The sequence below is a fragment of the Triturus cristatus genome, chromosome 9 (assembly GCF_964204655.1).
Source record: "Triturus cristatus chromosome 9, aTriCri1.1, whole genome shotgun sequence".
Classification (NCBI taxonomy): domain Eukaryota; kingdom Metazoa; phylum Chordata; class Amphibia; order Caudata; family Salamandridae; genus Triturus; species Triturus cristatus.
This window is the reverse complement of record NC_140592.1, coordinates 482,273,423-482,296,467: the sequence shown is the minus strand read 5'-3', so window position 1 is coordinate 482,296,467 and position 23,045 is coordinate 482,273,423. Positions and strand designations below refer to the sequence as shown.

Genomic DNA, 23,045 nt, shown 5'->3' with positions numbered 1-23,045 from the left:
GAGTCACTAGAAACCCAGGGCCCGCATCTCCATGGGCCATGTAGGTACAATGAGTGCAGCCACGTCTAGGGTGGCCCCTCCATCGCCGGGTCCTGATTACCACTGTGGCCCAATGTAGCCACTGAGCAGTGCCAGCTCCCGCAGGATCACCACCTCCACTGTGATCTGACCTGGTCGCTGAGATGATGGGGGCCGAACCTCCAGGAGACCCCTGTTCTATCGCGGGTACTGCTGCACCTAATTGTCACACCAGCCTGCTCCCTGATGGGCCAGTGAAACGGCCGCCAGGCATGGTCCCATTATGGCAACACACCCCACCCATATCACAACAGAGTATGCATTCATAAATAAATACACAACACAACTTATGTTTGGGAAAAATATTGCTGCAGGTTTATTCCATACAAAAGTATGCAATATGGTGGGTTATCTTACGGGCGATCCAAGGGCAGGCAGCTGTACCAACCTATGCTGCCCTGCCCGCCTGATGAGCCAAGCACTGTGGAGAAACCAATCAGCGCTACCCTTATGGGGGTGAGCCCCTTACTGGATCACGGGTGATCCCCTTACTGGATCATGTGACACATTGGTCCCTTATTACTCATGCCCACGGAGCGTAGCAAGGCAAACCCCCGGTTGTTCAGGCCCACAACCGCCCGAAGGACTAACGGGGCGCCCACGTAATTGTTCCAGGACCCTCCACACGAGGTTCCTGTGATTTGGCTCTGGCACCCCTATTGTGCTCTTGCAGAGGTACCCTTCTGTACCCATATGCTTCCAGATCGCCCTGTAACTCCGCCTGAAACGACAAAGAAAATATTACAACGTTCTTTGTACTTCGCCTGCCAACCCCACGCCGGGTAAGCGGTAGGGTGGGAGACTGCGTGTCCGGCGCAAAGAGGACGCCAAGATGGCCGGGGGAGGCATAAATACCTCCCCACCTCCTCTGCGTGATGGAAGTGACGCGTCTGGTAAGGGGACTCCTCCTCGCGTCCCCCATTCTTAGTGGGGGTGGGGAAGTGCCCAAATGGCACTAAAGTGGCCGCCCGTTTAGGGTGGCAGCCTGTGGGGGCCGCGGGCAACCGCAGAGTAGGCTCACTCCTCCTTAACGTGCTGCTAGGGCAGTTGCAACTCAGCCCCCCTCAGTCCTAGCTCCGGGCGGGCCCCAGGATGACTCCGAAGCTGGCGACTCCAGGAGGACTCGCTTAGTTCTCCGTGACTCCAAACGTGCCGCCTCCAGACTCAGCCGATCTCTGCGGGGGAGACACTCCCTGTAGACCCCCTCTGACCAAGTCTGAGCATCTATTGCGACTCGATGCCCCTGCCAAATGTCCTCCCTTGGCCGACCACGCTCACTACAGGCTACCGGATTTTGGCATGGCGTCACTGCATACCGTCATCACTCCCATTGGAAATGGCGGGTCCCAGCAGGTAACAGATGCAGCGGGAGGTGGCAAGGTATTGAGGTTTTAGTAGTTCGGCAGGATTATGTCAGATAGTGTTCAGGGCTACACCGGAGCTTGGCTAAGGCGCGCCTGTTATGTTGGACAGCTAAGCCCCCCCCCCGCCCTCCGGATGTTACCCGGATGTTGCTTCTTAAACCTCTATTTTGAAAAGTGCACACAGTATATTTGCCAGATTGAAGGAGAACATCGCATAAATCTATGCGATTAAATATAACAACCCCGTTCAAGGTGGAGTTGTGTTCTTGTATAACTGCATCAGAATAATATCTTCACAGTCTTGTGTGCTTGTAAAGCCTCCGTTGCCCAACTTCATACTTTCTCCCATGATTAATCTTATAGTGTCATTAACGTGCAGAAACCAGTATTTTTTTTGTACATGTGTTTTTTTTTTTTTTACTCAACATCCTTCTCATCGGCCTGTTTATCGCAATGGTCTGCTCACACTCAACGCATTTTCTGCAGAAGCGCTCTCGCTTTGGTCAGACAACCGTGCTTTGCAGATGATTGCGGTTTAAGAGGAGGAAGGAAGGGTCAGATTTGAGGCGGGCATCTTTCTCAGGCGAAATCACCACCTTTAACGACGCCGTAAAGTCTTCCAGCCAAGACGAAGGGCGAAAGGTCGTTTACAGCGTGTGGTGGCAGGACAGGCGCCTTCCTTCGCAGACGTCGTTAATATAGAAATCACCGCAGAGGGTGGGGAGGTCATTAATGTTCAATGCAATGTGGAGCAAGTAACGTGCTGAGGTGTATCTCATTCAATGTAAAGGCAATGGAAGGACCTGTGTGTCAGGCTGTCGCCGCTGGCGGCGGCGGCTGCAGGTTTTAAACCAGGTTAGTCAGTCACAGTTCTCGGAAGCAGTAACATGCCTTTACTCAGGGGCGTGGCTTAAAAACACGTAAGCTGTCTGTCTTTAGCATAGTGTGCCGCCCGACTTGTATTTTGCTGTTTCTGTCATATGATACAAGTAACATCATACCTACAACAATTCAGGACCATTGGATTTGCCAATGGTTGTTAGTTGCATAAGATAAATAAGCAGCAACTATGGGTTGTATATAATATTTTAAAGACTTCCACTTACAGCCCTGGTAACACCAGGATAATGTTGCTGCTCCTGAGTTTCATAAAGAGCAGGGAAATCCAGAGAGAAAATGACTCTCTTTAACCCCTTCAGTGCCCATGACGAGATGGTCTCGTCATGAACCCTGCCCGCTAATGCAACGCCCGGCACAGGGCAGGGAAAGGGCGGGGCACTGAAGAGGTTAACGGATTTTCCTTCCTCTTTAACGCTCGCCAGCTCACCACCCGCACATCCATGTGCCTACTGTAACTGCGATCCGGAAAAAAACCGGACCGCCTGTGCCAGAGCACAAAACAGAGCCCGATACAGACCCGTTTCGAGGCGCCCTTAAAAAAACTACCGGTGCTCAGACCCTGTGAGACCCGGCCCACATAAAGCCCTGCCTTTTCTGACGTGAATGGTTCGACAAGGTCTTGTTAGTTAACGCCTCTGAATGGGCAGCCAGTACGAGTATCTTACCCTTTTGATCTTTTTCTTGCCAAGATTTTTTTTTATCCCTGTAAGTTTGTGTCTGTGCTGACCTGGTCTCTGACACTAAGCAATTAACTATATGCAAGTATCATAATCTGGTGAACTATTCGCAGATGACCGTGCACTCTCGTGTGTCTGGTGCAAACATACTGATATTCTCACATAGTGCATCTGTTGGACTTGACTGAAAAACATTCATAAAAAATGATCAGTAAATGCATCACTATGCAGATCAATAAAATAGATGTGCATTTTCTGTTTGTAACTGACGGGGTGGGTCAGTGCCTAAGAAGAGGTGGATAGCTATCAGCCAACAAAACAAAGGGAATAGTCAATAAGACAAGGCAAGCCAAAGAGTGAATCGCGTGAACTGCACGAGTCCAAATGCTCAGGATGTGGCTAGAAAGATAAGGCAATTGATTTCTTGAAATCAATACTACACCATATTGAAAAATGTAAGTAGTAACAGATTACATTTGAAAGCTGTCCTACTGAAAACTATGATGAGTCTGATAGCACCCGCACTTCTCTTTCTGTTCGTACTTATGAGACGTCACGTCAGGTACTTTGGGACTATTAGAGGGAACTCTTTGAGCCCAATTATCGTTTAGGAGCCACTGATGCAGACTACCTTTAAAAGGAGAACATCCTCAACGAGGAATTAAAGGGATGCATTCATTTATTTGTTGCATCTGCATAGACAATAGAATACAAGGGATGTACACTGCAGACACTGCCTTTGATTCCCCCTGTTAAGCACTTGATCTGATTCTGGTTGCTGACACTGCAGTGGGCCTCTTAAGCTGCCACTAAAAGGTCATTAGGAGGGTTGGACACCAGGTTAGGCATTACTGGTGAGATGCAAGGTGTCGTTTAGAGTTGTTGGCGGTGTAAAATTCCCCAGCTTTAAGGGAGAAATGCTAAACCCTCCATTGAAGCATTGTAATCCGGTGTGGAATCTGCCTGCAGAAATGATGTTTATTGTTACCCAAGTCAATGATAGTCAATTTAGCAAGCTTGAAGGATCAAAGGTTGAGAGAACCTGTTCAGAATCAACCCTTTACCAATTCATATACAACAGGGCAACCCACTAACCCACCAGGAACTTGTTTAATAGGATACAAACGGAAATAATTGATCCAAATGAGAAAACTATGATTTAGATTGTTATAAAGCAGTCGGTATAATATCACCTCATGCACTGCTGCTTCAAGTTGTATATAGTAGCGCACCCCAATCACTTAATTTTAATCTGTACTTTTATGCAACCATTGACATTTTAATCCGACCTGTTGCTTTTCTCAAATATATCTTTCTTTGGAGTAAAAAATGCAGTCTAATATCCTTCAGAATTTAGCATTTATTGATACTGCACAGATTGCTTTCTGACAATTTAAACCACATTTATCTTATTTGGAACAATAGTTTCTGCTTGTATCAGATTCAAACCTGTGGCTATGAGGTCAAACACAGATCCCTGCAGTGGATGCATTAGTCCACTGAGCTAAGATTGCAGTGGTCTTTTCAGTGGTCACTGGTGTCTTCTGTTCTGGTGATCCATTTTCCAACTAAAAAAATGTGCTCTTCCTCGAGAAATTGGAGGTTTTTCTGTGATCTAACCCATCATCAGCAAGTAGTTGCTCGTTTCCTCCCCCAGACCCGCATTCTGACTGCATCAGGTGCTATGCACTTACAATTACAACCCAGTTATTCAGCAGACATAAACTACTTTTCGTATTATATCCCAGTACCACAAAGAATTTCGATCCAAAATCATTTGGTGTTAAGGCTTTACAAATTATTGCAGGCGTTGTAGAAAAAAATGGGACAGCAGCAGCAGCAACCCAGTCCATTACAAGTGCTCCATCCTGCACTGTGATATTACAGCTTCTCATTCAATTTTCCTTTGGTATTTCATTTGTTTAATTTACTTCGGATGCATTTACTTACCATAGCTGTGTTCGGCATACATATTTCTTTGATATGAATATTTTCAGTTTTTTTGCAATGTAATTGTAATATTTTGAAATATTTATTTTTGTTCAGGTTGTAGTGAGGTAAAACCCCTTACCCTGCGTACGTTTTTATCGATGGCAGACATCTTCTTTCTAGGACAAATGTCATCACTTTGCATGTCTTTCGAGTTACACTCTCCTCTATTTCTCCTCAGCTGTATGTCTTTCAGCTGCTTAATACTTTCCTAATACCTAGCCTCGGAGCAGCCAAACACTGTCACACAACTTTGTACTTCATTGTCTAGCCACAGTTTAAGGATTCTAGTTGTTTCTTGTGATAGTGCCTAAAGTGGTCAGTACTCGCATGTTAGGCACTGCGAACTAACTCCTTGCATGTCTGTTGAGTAGCTGCTTAAGTGCAGAGTTTAGTCGTTCAGCAGTATCTGGAAGCTGTAGATATCGCTTACTCAAAAATCTTGGGTAGAGGAAGCGATATCATGAATTTTTGCCTCCCTCTGCCCAACCAATGATATGTTTGACCCCTTATCCTACCTTCCTAACTGCCCTCTATTTACAGCTAGGCAAAGGTGTAGGAATGTCAACCTGAAAATATTAACTTTCGTTCACTGATGGTGGCTATTTTGGCCACTGAGACCAGGGGTCAACAAAGGGCAGTGCCAGGGGTACTGAAAGACAAGCTGTAGTTGGCATATTCTACCCCCGTCCTCCGTAAACTGGCTGTATGCTTGTAATGACGGCACAAAGGGTCCTGTTTATAGACTTCTGTGTTTTTTTGGTCTCGCCTACAGATAGCTTTTAGCAGTCTGTTGTCGAAGACTTATTGTGGACAAGACAAATGCTTACAATGAAAACATTTGCTCTGGTTCTCTTTTTATGTTGTTTTTTAGTTTCTATTTTTAATATAGTATTCCAAGTTCGGTATCTGCCAGATAGGAACAGTTAAAAAAATAATAAATGGCCTCCACACTTGGCGGTGCAATGGCCACTGTACCATCAGGACTTGTGTGTATTATTTTGTACTGTAATGCTTGTTTAGTGTTTAATACCCTTATGTGGGCACTGTGAAACTTGCCTAAATAGGTTGCACCGTGTAGGTTGTGTGGGTGGACGAGTGTTGTTTTTGCTTTGGTCTTATGTCACAAATGTTTCATCATGCTTCTTTTTAGGTCAAGCCTAAATAGTCCTTGCGTTGTAGGCGATCTGTTGAATGTGCTTTGTGGGATCTGACTCCTCCTTTGCTTAGGATTGGCTTTTGTCTGTGTCATTAAAAATGGTAGCCAGCAAATGGCTCAAAAGACACACAGTTGATGAACGGAATGCAGAACAAATCAAAACATTCATGTCCCACCTTTTCTCTAAAGTTAACGCCCATGGAGAATTGGCTCAGGGACGAGCAGAGACGCGTACGCTGCAGCAGCACATGTGAAGCCAGCCTTCATGCCCCTTGTCGGGAAAACAGCGCCAGCTAGCAGCTGCTGTGTGGCACAGCCCTGACCAGCAGACAACGCTTTTCCGGAATGAAGTCTTTTGTCTTGTTTGTTTATTAAAGCGCTGACTCAGCCCGGCTCTCCTTCACCATTGTTTTATCTCTCCCAGATTAGCCTCAGAAATGCTGCGGTTTGTCGACATGAAGAGAGAAGAGAGGGAATATTTGTGTTCTCTGTGACTTCTTTGTACTGTAAACAACATTCACAAGGAACTCATTCAAAAATATTTTTCTAATACATGCAACATTAATGGTTGCTATTGAATTAATCTAACACATGTAAGCCACAGATAATAAAGAATGAAAGAATGAAATAGGACCAAATCAAAAAGTCACAACAATAAGTCCATACAGGGCCTAATTTCTTATTGAAAATTTGCCAAACCTCAGCCGAGGTCTTTATTTAATATATAATTTTCAAATCACATATAAAAAACATTTCATATATACATAATACCTCTCTTTCTTACATTTATAGTGCAATGTGAACCCCAGTGAAAAAAACCATAACCTATTATAAAGTAATCAAACAAGAAGGGAAAAATATAAAAGGTAATTGGAAAAATTATAAGGACAGTTTATATACAATAAACAATAGTTCAGTCAGGGCTGTCTCTTATTATGTTGTCGACGGCGTTTCGACCCACTTATAAATACCGGGTCTCATCAGGACTGTATTTCTGGGGGCAATATAGAGCATACAATCGTCCACATAGGATCCAGTATGTATGGTGATGTTGCGAATGAAAAATAACATCCGAACTTGGGCTGTTTGTTCCTTCAGGAATAGGGATCAAATTATTAGACCTAATGTTTTTGGAGAGTTGAAGAAGATTCAAACTCTTCAGGATACTCGTAGTCCCTATATTATGATATCCGAAGGGATGGATATATCTCCTTCTTTCAGTTTCGGCACTACTCAATACGAGTGCAACAACGCTCATACACTGTTAAAGGGAATATTGAAAAAGGTTTATTGGCTGCTAGTCCAATGCGTGTCTATTCCGTGTTGAATCTCTCGCGGAATCAATCTCGCTGTGACTTCTTGACACATGATAGGGTTGCAGGTTTGCAGGTCAAGCGCAGAGGTCAGGACAAGCAACCTCCACGACAGACCAGTTTTGGGGACGATAAAGCCTCTTACTTGACCCACAATGTATTCTTACTTTTTGAATCTGGAATGCAAGGTTATCATTTTCCCCAGTTAAACATTCCAGAGTGGTAATTATTGTGTTTACTTGTGTGCTAGAGATGAGGGGGCAGAACTTGGCCCATTTGTCTGTCACTACCTGGGGATCAGGCAAATTGTACCTTTCAAGTCGCCTGTGGAACAACCGAAAATGCCGCCAAAACTGTGCAAGACTCGTCCCTACACCTAATATTCGCTCTGAGACTGACGCGTGTGTGTGGGGGTGGGGGGGTGACTTTGGAGTGAGAAAAAAAAGCAAATAAGACACGAGAGTCGCCACTTTACTTCCCTGCTAGAATGGATGTGTGACGCTGTGCGTGTGCTACAGGGATGAATGGGAGTCAGGCAGCCTTCTCTGGGCTACCATTCGGTCTTCACTTGAAGAAGCAAGAACACTCTTCCCTCATGTGGCTAACAAGGCCGAGCTCCACCTGGGCAGCCATCTCTGAGGTTTCATAAGTTGCTGCTTCTGTGGCTACCACTGCATGACGCTCATAGCTCTCAATTCCAGACTCTTGCAGCCACGCGGGGGGGCCTTCAACCCTTCGACGATGGCCCTTTCAGGACAATAGCAGGGTATATCTGTGAGATATGGGAGAGTCAGGGGCCCCTCATCACGTTCTGCAGAGGGGCCCGTCATACGATACTGCGCAATGCTGCTGGGCTATTCCTGACTTTATTTATTGTTGTGAAAAAGCCATGCCTCACTTGTAAAGGGCAAGGGAGAAACGACTAGCGGCCTTCAGACAGGGTGATAACTGCAGCATGATTCATTTGGAAATCTGAGAGAGCTGCTCTTGAAAGTTCGTGGCCCCTGTTGTCGAGTTATGCTAAAATATAAGTGTCTTTCAGTCAGAATAAAGTTTATATTTGAAGGCTATGGCGTGTCATTAAATTACCTGGTATGCAGCCCTAAAATGAACATTTTCTAATCAAGGCCGGACTGAAGAACAACAAGCATTTACAATGCAACGGTCTCGGCATTGTTAAAGTTAGAGCTATTGGCATTGCTCATGACAATGCCGTTTCTTTAAATGTTTTAAAAACAAAAACATAAACAAAAATAATGTCATGAGCAATGCCAATAGCTCTAATTTTACCAATTTTACCAATGCCGAGACCATTCCATTGCTTGTTATATAGCGCGATCTTGACCCGAATCCAATCAGGTATCGGAGCGCTTTACACAAGCACCCGTTGCGTTACATGAGGACACACATTCATTGTTTTGTTAGGCACGGGGAGATTAAGTGATTTGCCCTGAATCACAGGAGGTTCAGCGTCATTGCCGAGACTCGAACCCAGTTCCCCGGCCTAGCGCCCTAGCCGTTAGGCCAACTCCTGGTTACCTGCGTACTCGAAACAAGTTTGTGTGGAAATCTTAATTATGCAGCTGATTGTGGGTTATGTGACCAGTCACCAGTGCGGCAAATGTACATTTATGTGGCTTAGCGCCAAGAAACCGTCTGCGTGCGCTTTATGGAGCATCGTAAACATAACATAACGTGGACAAAGCAGCGGCTGCAGAACTCCAGTGCCCTGGGTAAGTGCAGCTCACTGAAGCCTCCACTCCCACCGCTAACCCAGTGACGTCACTCGCAGCCCTGCTCCTACAGCCCCTACTACCCCGTATCAGCCTCTGCCACCCCCGGCCCCAGCCACACTCACCCCTTGTCTGCCCGAGGTGCGTCTCTTGGAGCCCCGGGAGAACATCCTCCTCGGGGGTCTCCCCGCTTGTCTCGCCCCTGGGCCCCGGGGCTCGGCGGCGGTGTCTCGGGAGCTCCTCGGAGGCGGGGTCTGTCTCATCCTCCGGCCGGGGCTCTCCCAGGGTCAATCATCCTTCAGCAAGCTCTCGTTCGAGCTGTCTCTGCCCTAAACTATTGAGAGCAAGGCAGTATAGTAAAAACAAACAAGGCCGGTGAGATTACTAGCTGTAAGGGGCCCCACCTACTGACCCTGCGCCGGCTTTATCGAAGAAATTAAAGGATCCGCCGATAAAGAGAGCGGAATGGGTAACGGAGGCGCCAGAAAAATGAAAGGCCAACCTGGAGAGGAGAAGAGGTGATATCAGCGATGAGGGGGGAGAGAGAACAAGATATGTGCCGAACACGGGAGCCAAGAGCAGGGGGAGAGGACGCCATTAAAACCACTGCCTTTCTCCGAGGCGAAGCAGAAATGCCTCGGAGAAACGCAGTGTCGTTTTCGGATTCGGGGGCGTGTTTTGCTTTTATCTCCTCTTGCCATTGGCTGGAGGAGATAATTAGACTTTCTGAAAAAAACACGCCCCCTGATCCGAAAAGGACGGGGCCTGATCGGAGTGACGGGACCTCTTCTCCAATGGCTGGCCAGCATTTAAGAGGCCAGCCAATGGAGAACAGGGGAGAAGAGGGGCGGGTTCAAGCCCCTCTTCTCCAAGTCATTAAATCTCGGATCGAGACTGCGCAAGCGCAGCCTTCGAGCCGAGACCTAAAAAGCAAATCCGGGAAAAATGCTTAAAAACCCTGCTTCCATCCTATTCTCTAAAACAACAATTGATGGACAGATTGCAGAACCATGTCATACATTCACCCCAGTACAGAGATCTGGGCTTAAATCAATCGTTTTTTTGCTCACCATGCCATTCCAGTTTGGACCCAGCCATGCGCAAATCAGTCTTGACCCTGCGCCCAATGGGAACAGTCCAGCCCAAACTGCCAGGCCAGGTCCTCCCTGGACTGGAAACAAGCATCCTAGGACCGTGCTCTCCATTGTTGTTGTTGTTTTTGCATCCATCCTATTCACAGTATCTCTGTTTCCAACCATCTATTCTCTCTCTCTCTCTCTCTCTCTCTCTCTCTCTCTCTCTCTCTCTCTCCTTCTTCTCCGTCTCTTATCTCTTTCTCTTCACCTCCCCCATTTTTCTCTATTGGAGCCATCCCCTCCCCGTGCCTGCTGCAGTTAACCTCGGAGAGATGGGAAAAGTGACAGAAGCACCTCCACTGGCCCTGGGCTATTAGAACTGGTCTCCAGCGGCTCCAGCCCATGTAATAAAAAAGTTAGCCGGCCCTGATGAGAATATCCAAACGCCAGGTGTCATGGTTGTAAATTCACTATTCCTGCTTAGTTTATGTCAGTTTTAAGTCTGGCATAGAGAAGGCTTTAGCTGTTTTGCAGGATAATATAATGCTCCCTAAAACAAGGGAATAGCCAGAATATTAAAATAGCCCCCACTTTAAACGAAAGCGCTGATGCTACCAACCAAGCGAAGCAATTGAGCAGAACACTTCCTAGAACAGCTTGTCTTTTCCATCCATGGATCTATCTATTCATTCTTTCACCCTCCCATCCAACTGCATCACCTTTACTTTCTGTTATCTATTCATTCTTTCATCCATCATTCAAACTTTTCCCATTCCATCCATCCATCCAATCTGCCATCTGTCCGTCAATCATTCCACCCAGCTACTATGCTATCCATCCACTCTGCCATCCATCCATCCATCCAGCTATCCATCCATCCATTCTGCTATCCATCCATCCACTCTGCCATCCATCCATCCACTCTGCCATCCATCCACTTTTCCATCCATCAACTTTGCCCACAAAACCATCAATCCATCCACTCTGCCATGCATCCATCCAATCTCCGATCCATGCATCTAGACACTCTGCCATCCATCCATCCATCCATCCACTCTGCCACCGGTCCACCCTACCATTCATCCACTCTGTCATTCATCTGTTAATGCATCCACTAGGCCATCCATCCACTCCATCACCTATCTGTCTACTCTGCATCCATCCATCCACTCTGCCATCCATTCAGCCTGCCATCCATCCAGCATCCATCTATCCACTCTGCCACCCACCCATCCATCCAATCTGCCATCCATTTACTAATCTTTTTGCCTACTCATCCATTCATCCCTTTACTCTGCCATCCTTTCACCTTTCCATCCATCCCTTTTACTCTCCCATTCTTTTGCCTGATCATACATCCATCCGCTCTATCAATCGTCCGCTCTGCCATTTGTCCTTTAATGCGTCCGGTACGCCATCCATTCACCTATCCATCCATCTCTCCCTCCAGCCATCCATCCATTCATTCATCCACTCTACCACCTATCCATCTGTATGTACTTGAAGCCCGCCTACTCTCCGCCCATATTTGTCATTGGTTTGTGTCATTGTCCTTCGTAAATGCTGGCTTCTGATTCATTATTAGGCTTGTTATGCCCTCCTTCGTACCCCCTTGTCTTCATTTGTAACCTCCCATGAGGACTAGCCCTTTTACTTCAGTTGTTACACGGTACGTATTCTTTACTCTGTAAGCACTATTTTCTTTAATGAGTTTCTTTTACTGCAGGAGGGCAGGAAAGTCAAGCATTTGGAATGCAATAGGTCCCGCATTTGCTAGTGTTTAAGCTATTGACATTGCAAATGACAATGCCTTTTAGTTATGTTTTAAAAACCAAAACATAAATTAAAGGCATTGTCATTTACAATGCCAATAGCTCAAACTCTCGTGAGGCGAGACCTATTGGATTGCAAATGCTTGTTTCTTTTGCTGGTGCTGTTTAGCATTTGAATAACACTTTTGTCAATTCTGAAATGCATTGGTAAAACAATTTTGGAACAGCTAATAGGTCTGCATCGGAAGAGCACAACGGCGAGACCTTTTGGCTTCGCCATTACTACTTTTAGCGACTTAGCGAGAGTTACTGGGCATTGTTAATGGACTCTGCCTGTTGGGGTGCATGCGTCTAGTTATTAAAATGGTCGGAATACCCTATGATCAGGGTCAGACTGGTACAAAAAAATCGGTCCGGCACTGAACTAAAAGTGGGCCCCCATTTGCAAACAAGATAGCTAGGAAAAAAAAAAGTCCCCCGATTTGCAAATCAGGTCAGTTTTGAACTTGCAAAGACAAGCTGTATGGGTATTTTTCAAGGTTATGCCAGACTTCGTGCATGCAGTGTTTGTGGGGACATCTGGGAAATCAACGGTGAAAACCGGTCCAACTGGCCATAAAACAGGCCCACAAACTGCCAAAAAACTGTCCACGCACTGATCTGTCAAACCAGCCCATCCGGGACCACCTTATCGCCCTAATAGGCCAGCCAGACCCTGTCTATGATCAGCCCACGGGTATGCAATACCGATTTTCACTTCATATTCCACTTTATATTACTATTGTAAATCATATTTTGCTGCATAATAATTATCTTGTGATGTAAATGCAACATTCATGAAGCGAAATTAGGACAGTAACGTTCTGTAGAGCATGTCTAGTGTGAGCTAAAAAATCTTCCTCATAATGAGCAAAGGGAAAACAAATATGCTAGTGATATGCATGATTGACTTCACCACTTGGCTAGATTCATTACTGAAGAAAAAGGACGGCAGCGGAACATATTGATTAATTAGCAAATTATTATGGATGAGGCGGCTTTGCAGCATGAGATATCTTGCAGATCTTCTTTTGGATTTTGACATTTAAAAAAAATAGTACACTTCCCGGCAGTAGCTTTTCTCGCTTTCGTAAAGTTAAGGCAAACAACGTTACCATTAAGACAGTCTAGTTAAGAAAAATATTGTTCTCTAAACGACACAGAGGCCAGTTTTTTTTTTTTAAGACATTTTTATTGGCATTTTGCAATTAATCATAATTGGTACAATACTGTAGTATTCAATGGTGTATGCATGGCGTTTTGTAATAGTATATATGGGTTGCATATCTGACATCTTCAGTACCAAGTGTGTTTCTTATTTTAATCAAACAAAATCTCAACTGAGAGTTACATTACATAGCATAGTTTTTCCGTCTGATCCCTTATTCACTGACACCCAACAATGATTACTCGTGTGGGGGCTCACAGATGTTTCTGCAAAAAGCATTCCACCTGCCCCATATCAGAGTCCTTTTTTTAGGGCATCCCCTGAGGATATATACCGATTTCTCTATTATCATTGCATTGTCCATGTCCCGGCACCATTGGTGATGGGTCAGGGCCTGTCTTGCTCCCCAGTGCTGACCTATGTTGCGCTTTGCCAATGTCATACCCAATGTCCCCATTCCTGGGTCGTGGTTGAGATCTGTGGGCTCCCAGATGTTAAGCAGTCACCTCTTGGGTTCCGGCAGGCCCTTAACTCCCGTAACCTGCGAAATTGTACTCAAAACTGCTTCCAAATAAGGTGTGATTTCTGGAATCTGCCAGAGCGTATGAAGGAATGTGCCTGATGAACCACAGAGTCTCAGGCAGAGCAGTGTGTCCGTCTTATCTATTTTGTGTAAAAGTGTTCGCATGTAGTACGTGCGGCGTAGGATTTTCAACTGTATCAGTTTGAGTTTTGAAGATATCGCTACTTCTTTTGTGGACGCAAGTGCCTCCTGCGAGTCTGCCTCGTCTAATTCTCCCACCTCCGTCTCCCATCTTTCCTTAAGGGCTGTCGTGAGGTCCTGTTGATTATTTATTATTTTTCTATAGGTTTGGGATATGGCTTTTTTGCACAGATGATCCGTCAGGAGTCTATCCTCCAGCGGTGATGGCTCTGGGAGCGAAGTGCCCGGTGCGATTATTCCCGTCAGTGCGTGTCTAATTTGTATGTAACAGAAAGTTTCCGCCTGTGCTAGTCCGTAAGTGGCCTGCAGCTGTGCAAATGGGACTACTTCACCTTTTTTTCCACATGTTTCCCACCTTTGAAATTCTTATTAAGTCCCATTGTCGAAAGCCTTTGGTATTGCGTAGTTTACCTAACTTTTTGGTGTCCCATAGTGGCGTGGCCTGTGTAATTACTCCCTCCCAGCCCAGCGCCCATTGTGCCTCAAACCAGACTTGGATGGTATGCGCCGTTGGACCCGTGAAAGATGTCCATTTAGACTTGTTATATAGTGCACCAATAATCCTCCCAGCTTCCAGGAGGTGCCTGTCCATGCGGAACGCTGGGTCATCTTGAGTTGCATGGAGCCCAGTAATATACCTTTATATTAGGGAGGGCAATGCCGCCTTCATGCCAGCTCTTCACAAGCTTATTCATGGCGATAAGAGAAGTCTTTCCATCCCACAGCAGATTGGTTACTTCGGCGTTTATAGCCACAAAGTACGTTTGGGAAACTGGGAACGGCGTGTTTTGTAGGACTTACAGGAATCTGGGGAGCGCCATCATCTTGAAGAGGGCTGCCCTTCCCAACAGTTTGAGTGGTAGTGATCGCCAGTGTTTAACATCTTGTCAGAAATCACATCAGGGGCTGCATGAGATTTTCAGCATGAAACTGTGTGGTTTTGTTTGTTATATATATGCCTAGGTATTTGAAGCCTCTATCTGTGATCTGAATTTCGCAGGCCCGTGGGAGCCGAGGCAGGGGACCGCGAAACACATAGAGGAGCGATTTTGGTCAATTTATGGTATAGCCAGAGACCCATCCATATGCCGCACATATATCCAATAAGCAGATAATAGAGCGTACCGGGGATGCCAAGTACAGTAGTACATCATCCGCATATAGCGAAATGCGGTCCTCCCATCCCATGGCCCACTTCAACCCACGGATAACCGGATCCTGCCGTATCCATGCTGCCATTGGCTCCAGCACCAACGCAAAGAGGAGCGGTGACAGGGGCAGCCCTGCCGCGTACCCCTGCCGTGCGGGAATTCTGCCGAAATGCAACCATTTACAACCACCTGCGCGAGGGGCTTTGTATACAATAATTGCACCCAAGCGCAGAACTTTGTCCTGAATCCCAGGTGGCGGAGGACCGCGAAGAGGAAGGACCAATCCACGAGATCGAATGCCATACGTGCATCCAGGGACAGGCTGACCACGTCCTCCTCGATGGTTGACCTGCGCGCGATGACACTATGCAATCGTCTTAAATTGAGGGCTGTATTGCGGTTTGGCATAAACCTAGATTGATCCGGGTGGATCAATATCGTGAGATACGGCTGCAATCGCAGAGCCAGCACCTTTGCCAGGGAAATCGACCTGTAAGACATGCACTTATATGGTGGCTTGCCAGGCTTATGTATTGCGACTATCGTCGCGAGGCTCTGATCCCTGGGGAGCACCCCCTCCCCCTTTCCAGGCTATCTTTGTATATATTAAGTAGGTGTGGTATGAGCTGAGTTGCCGCCTTCTTATAGAATTCCACTGGGATACCATTGGGCCCAGAGCTTTCCCCGTATATAACGCGCTAACTGCCAGGTTGAGCTCGTCCGGGGTCAAATCCGCCTCCAGAGCCTGCACCGCATCAGGGGCCAGTGTGGACATCTGTATGTCTCTGAGAAAGGCCACATTTTCTGCTATTGTGTTCGTTGCCGTGGACGTATATACCTTATTATAATGGGCCGCTAATGTATCAACTCTTTGTTGGGGGTCAGTGGCTATTGTTCCGTTTTCCAACCAGATTTGTGCCACCCACCTGCTAGCCCTTTCCCTTCTGTCTAGCCAGGCGAAGAGCTTGCCTGCTTTATCACCTAGTTCGTAGATAGTATGTTGTCTGCTGGTGAGTTTGGTTTTTGCCACCTCCTATGCATAAGCCCTGTATTCCTATTGCGCTAGTTGTACCTTGTGTGCCGAGTTCTCGCTAGTATCTGTGGCATGTGCGGTCTCTGCCTGGGACATCCCTTGCTCCAGACTCTTAATCTGTTGCAGTTGAGCCTGTTTATGCCCTATAACTAGGGAGATAGCCTGTCCCCTCAATACCGTTTTATATGCCTCCCATAACGTCGTCCGAGATGGGACCGCGTGTTGATTCTCTGCAAAATAGTGTTCTGTCATATAATTTAGGCCTTTAATAATCTTACGGTTTTTCTTTACTAAACTTAAGATTTTAGAGGCCAGTTTTTTAATGTAAATCTTTTTTTGCCAACTGAAGAATCATAGGATGTGTGCTCATGCATTATGATTTTGAATTTTTTTGTCTACCGGACATGGGTGCAACCTTGCTCTTACGTTAGTCTTCGGGTATGCATATATATGTATAAAGCACCCTCAACACCTGCGACACTCTAAATTTGCTCACCTCAAATGTCTGCTCAGGGGTTTCTTTCATTAATTTCAGGTTGGCTTTGGTGGTATTTTACCAATTCAAAACTTTAATACTCTGTCTGAAGCGGTAAAAGGCTTTTGTCATTTTACAGCTCGGCATTGGATAGCATTGTGCTAATCCTATGTTTAAAAACTTTGCTGTAGGAATGGCAAAATACTTTGTCCCTTTCTATCTTGGCATGGATGGCACTGTGCTAATCTAATACCTAAAGATTTTGATAGAAAAGCGGACATTTGAGGTGAGCAAATTTAGAGTGTTCGCTGGTGTTGAGGGTGCTATATACAGGAGCTTATCTCCATCTAAACTTGGGAACTACTCAGAGTTCTTTGCTTCTTTTTTGCATAATTTATGCGTCACTCCATGCCTGAAAGGGCATTGTTTTGATATATGTGTATGTGGTTTATTAGAACGTGACCTAGGGAAAGTAAAAAGCAGGACCGCAACAAGCTTTTGCGGTCTTTCGTGAGCGAGCTGAAAGACCTGTGCGTGTTATTTAAGTTTTGCTTCACCTGAGCCCCTTCCCAGTCAGGTTTCCTCTGTTTGTTTCAAACACATGGATTTGTTGAGATGGCACAGAACCCGAAAATTCAAATTTCGTGTCAGAATTTTCCAAGAATGATCCAGGTGAAGAAAACACTGTGCTTCCGTGATGAGTTAAATCCACCATTCTTGATGTCTACTGCTTTATTGACCTTTTAAGAAGTCATTCTCCTGCTTGACGAAAAAACGATTTTCGTATTAACTGCACCAAAACAAACATGTAATGTAAAAAAATACATTCATGGTAACATGTAATATGGTACCATGTTGCCACCTCAGGTTTTTTGTTAAATGCTTCATAGAATTTGGTCAACGGCGACTGCTTTACAAGTGAGTTTCTTCATAGTTTGCATTCGGACATTGTAGAGAAACAGATTAAGGACTAATCTGACCGAGATTTGGACTCTGAGGACTAAAACCATTTGGGAGAACATATTATTAAAAATTTGACTGCATCTTATGCTTGTTTCATACTCAGATGTGCCATTGTGAAAGGCACAGTCTTTTCCCTGTTTGGTGGTATATTAATGATAAGATGAAGGAGTAATTGGAATAAGGAGAGATTTGCACTGTTATGTGGTCAAATGGCGAGAAGTTAGAAACAGGACTCTATACACATACCAATAATTCTTCATGGATGAGAGGCACACCACCACCTTACCCAAGGTCTGCTCTTCTTTAGTATTTTGAAGATGGCCCAGAGATGTCAAGTGTGATATCAGCATTAGAAGCAAATCAAGTTTCTGTCACCACTACGATAACACAAACTTCTCACTGAATCGGGTTATGTTATGTTATAAACTGATCTTTCAAGCTTAGCTTGTTTGGTCTGGTAGTTGGTGAAACTGATGCTACAGGACTGAGTTGAAGGAATTTGTCATCAATTTTGAATTTCAGGACCTGGTTGGTGAGATTTGGGGAGAGGAGGAGGTGACCGAAGACATAGATGAGGATTTGTGGATTTGTTTGTTTTTTATACTACACGGCACACGCTGACACAGCTTAACTGCTTTATAGTGGAGGCAACACCATGCCCTGACTAGCTCTAACTTTTGGGCAATAAGCATGTTACTGACCTCTGGAAGAAGGCCTGCTATAGTGCCATGAAATGTGTAAGCAGTCGGTAAATCATCCAGTCACACCGTCCAACACTAATATTATACATCCTCAGCTAAATGAATAAGACATTTTCTCCTACACTAGGTGCAGACACAGCACTATCTCATTATACTACAAAACCGCCCAGAAATTATGATCCCAGAACCATTGTTAAGTCTCCGCACACACTTGAGCACTATAAGCCATACGACTGTGTGCTAAACAAATGGCCATCACATAACAATATGCTCCAGTTGCGGGCGGCATGACTCGTGGCGGGGGTGATGTTAAATAAAATTTAAAAAATGAAAACTTTTCCGGTTCTGCGTCACCCTCACAAGAAGCAGCCGCAGGCAGCCTCCCTCCTTTCCCCTAAGCCAATGACAACTCTGCAATGGCAGGGTTTGTTATTGGTTGGGATGCTGACCGCACAGGCGTCTATGGGGAGGCCGTTTTCTCCACGCAAGCTGCATGCAGCCTACATGGAAAAAATGGGAGCGGGTGCATGACTGGTTTGGTCGGCCCTGGGGCCAACCAGTCCGCGCCCACAACATTGGGCTAGCCACTCCTCCCTGACCCACCCACCTGCCCCCAACTAAACCCTTCTTCTGCTTTCTCGCAGTGCGAGAAGCAGAAACCTAAAATGATATTCGTACCATTTTATGTTTCTGCTTCTCGCACTGCGAAAAAGCAGTGGGGTGACGCTCCTACCGCCCACATAGAGGAGCCGCCCCTGTTATGCTCTTAACAACATAAATTTAGCATTCCCAGTGGTGCTTCAGTGATGTATCGTGGTTCACAGATTTTATCATTAAATCTCTAGCACATACTTCCTCTTCTTGCCCTCTTCCTCTCAGCAGCTCTCCTCTCTTTCACCCTCCCTTCCTCTTTCTTGCTTTCCACTTCCTCTCTCTCTCACACACACACGCTGCTCTCTTTTCTCAAGAACACTGCATGCTTCCTGGGCTTTCTGTTAAACCACTTCAGTCCACGCTCATTTCTTTCACAAACATGACTTACCCAAGCACAGAAAGAATTTAAAGGTCATGTTCTTTGACGACGCAGAAAAAAAAGTTGCCTGACTACGGTAATTATATACAAAGAGGACAACATTTAGCGAATAACACACAGTAATGAGTATCCATTAAAATGGAAAACCTTGCCGCAGCGTTGACTGTAAATCATAAAGGACGTGCCCACTCCTCTGGGGAAATGCACTGGATGGTCATGATGCTTCTGTGCTGTTCCTACTGGGTGCCTTAACGTAATCCTAGCGATATTGTATGTCTCCACTTCCCAATGTATCCTTGTTCCAAAGGATATTGAAGCCTGTCAGCGGAATGGTGCAGAAAACCTAAGACATCGTTTAGAAATCGCCGTTAACCGGGTCATAGCCAGTGCTTGAAATGGGCAGGTACTGTCCGGTACTGAGTACCTGCACTGCTGTTACTTAAAAGGGAGACTATGTGCACTTGACAGCACTGCTGCAATACATTTAATCCGAGAGTAGCAACATTTCTCTGGAAATAGGCACTTTAATTAGCTAGTGCCTGCTCTGCTATGTTTCAATCTAAAGCCCTGGGCTAGCTTTCAGTAGTGCACCGGGGTCCGCTGCACCCCCAATATGGCCCATTCTTCTGCTTTGCATTGTTGTTCATGGTGCCCTTGCTACACCATTGGAGGATAAAGGAACATCTACCCATCTCAGGACAAAGTGCTAAATCTGGAGGGGAATCCACTATATGGTAGAGGAAATTCTGTCAGTGGACTCCCCTCTGGATTTGGCACTTCCTATAGAACTAGGAGCATTTTCCAATACCACCCAGTCTCTGGGCATGACAGGGTATCTCATAATACTGGTTGCCTTTGTTGGTCACCTAAGTCAACAGCTCAATTTACTTAATTCATGATAGTGCTTGCACATGTCTTAACTCACAGCGTATGTTAATGGAAAAGCCAAAATCACACACACTTGAAATAGCGAATACAAAGCAGTGCTAGAAGAATCTAACAACTCTGACTCTATGCCCTGTCACTTGCAGCACAGGATAGCATCCACTTAGGTGGACTCCTTAATCAACAATTTACCTGACAGACCTAATTCTCTCCGGTGACATAAGCCATATTTATTTATAAATGGCTGCTTCCCCTATTATTTTCTGTGGCAGTACATTCACAAGCATGGAGCCAATAAAAAGGTACTGTGCCTCCCTCCGCGCGCTTAGTTCTCTGCACGCATGGGTCGCGAGTTGGAAACATGCGCTAATTAAAATCCTGCTTGATTTTAGTGTCAAACATGGAAACTGCATTAAAGGGTTCCCTTTCATGCGGAACGCAGCTTGTCAAGGCCTTTCTCTGCTTGCAAAAACACATCAAAACATTGCTTGGCGCAAGCAGCATTTCCTAGGAAACCTGCAAGCCGCACTAAAGTGACAGCCATGTCAAGGTGCAGCAGAAATAAATCCTGCTGCCCATATCAAGAGGTCTCACCTCAGAATAAAAAGGTGTCGGGATTCGCGTTTCCCTTGTGAATCACAGAAACCTTGGCTTCAGTGATTCCTAGCATGGGCTCACTCACAGTGGGGTAATAGTTATCAGTATCTTGTAGGTAGCACATTGCAGACTCAAGTCTCTTGGAGAGTGCCAGAGGCTTGTTGGTTTAACAGGCTTATCTAGGTGGTAAATAGTTCTGTTTGGCCGGCCGTGTGATGAAGTAAACGTGGTGGCAGGGAAGGGTGTTGTAATGGTCCTGAAGGGAATGGCTGACGGGTACCAAGCCTGGGGTGGGAAGGCTTGGCTCTCTAAGGCTTTTCAGAGGTGCATCAAGGACTGGCATGCTTTAGGATTGCTGAGCAGATCATCCTATAACTTGGGTACATATATGGAGCAGTAGTCATCTCTGTAAACGTGGTACAATTTCGAGTTTGTGTCTGATTGAGCAGAGCAGTCTGGAGACAGTGCTATAGGGCCTTGTTGCAGAGATATAGCTGGAATTCAGGGTCAGGTGATGTTGGCTGGTGTACTCGCTTTGAATGTAGTGTATTTGACAGAAAGTGAATGGCCATGGCTCAGGGATGTTTGTTCTGTAATCAAATCTCAGTTGGAACCTAGTGACATTTTTGCAGGGCTTCGAAGGGCATGCAGATGTCAGTCATGGCGGTGTGGTTTCCCCAAGCTAGGGGGTTCTGAAGAGGAGCTTAGTGGAGCGGAGAGTGTCTGCCTTGAGAGGGTTGAGGCAGAGCCCAAGACAAGTGGCTGATTTGAATTTAATCCTGTCAGAGTTGGTTTTGGAGTTGTACCAGGTGGCAACTTTGTATGTTTGTTCTGAGAAGTCAAGGGGCAACAGTGACAGGTTGAGTGGGTGAGTATTAGTTATCAACACGGAGCTGACTATGTTGGTTGTTTTAGTGTTTTTTAGGTTGTTTTATGTGTTTTAGCAGGAAGAGCATAGGAGAAGAGTAGAGAGGAAGTTGGGAGAGGGTCCTTGAATTCTTCAAAGAATGGCTTACTTATGGATCCTACGTGCATAGAGTGCAGATTGGAAGTGCATCTGGGTGATGCTCTGAGCTGCTCAATGAGATCAAATAGGTGATGTTTGGACAAGAACAGCATTGGGATGACTCGTTGTTTTTGACAAGTGTGGCGTATGCTTCCTGGCAGTGACTTTTTCCTTTACAGAAAGTTAAAATGGGTACATAGCGATGTTATTCAGGAATGCCTCTCCTGGACTGGATGTGACTGAGTCCATCCAGATGTTGATGTCTTAATATAAGAGTATGGGGAATTTTAAGAAGGATCATGATTGGAGGTGGTTATCTAATGAGGTCCTCTAATGTGATGAGGATTGCTCTGTGGGTGTTGAAGAACCTTTAGAAAACTAGCAAATTATGAGAGAAAAAGGGATAGTGCTGTGTTTATTGGGATGCATTTGGTGTTTGCTAGTATGCATTTCAGAGATGAACATTTAGTTTATGTAAATTCCACTAACCTCTCAAATTGTGTTGGAACTCATTTTGGTGCTGATCTGGGAGGAGTTGGTAATCATTTAGTGTAATTTAGTATTTTCCAGTGATGCCTTGGTCTATCTTGTGGTGAGTGATGACGTAGGGCACGGAGTGTGTTGGTTGCCTTGATATTGTAGCAAGTGTTAATATGTCTGGCAATGATAGAGGACCCAATTTAGTTAAAGGTGAGGGGTTAAAAAAAATTGGGCTCTTGGGGTAGCGTGGTGTTGTAGTGTGAGGATAGGTAGGCTTTTTCCAGATGAGCTGCATGACAGAATGCTCACAAAAACAATATCGGATTAAACAAATATTGAGAAAAAACATTGTGTACAAAACTACTGGGTTTACACACTTGATATGTATATTACAAAAACATTGCGGACCAGAGTATTGCCAAAAAAAGGTAAGAATCTTTTTTTCCCCCTTCTTTCTTTAGTAAGTATCGAATTATGATTAATTTATTTGAAATATAACAACAATAAATAATATAATTTATTTTAAGGTTTTTGTATTAAAACATTATATAAATGCTTACAAAATAAAACAACTTAATATTTTTTAAAATACATTGAACCAAATAAATTAACAATACCATAAAATTAAAATTAACACATTTATCCATCAAACAAATATATTAAACCTAATTTTAATATTAAAATGAACATATTAAACATCATTTGAATTATTACTTTAAGGATTTAAAA

General features: G+C 45.0%; 1 protein-coding gene across 1 annotated transcript in view; it reads left to right on the top strand.

Moving 5' to 3' along the window:
- Positions 1-23,045, top strand: part of MRPL11 (mitochondrial ribosomal protein L11) — a 701,579-nt gene that overhangs the window by 384,705 nt on the left and 293,829 nt on the right. The window lies entirely within an intron of this gene.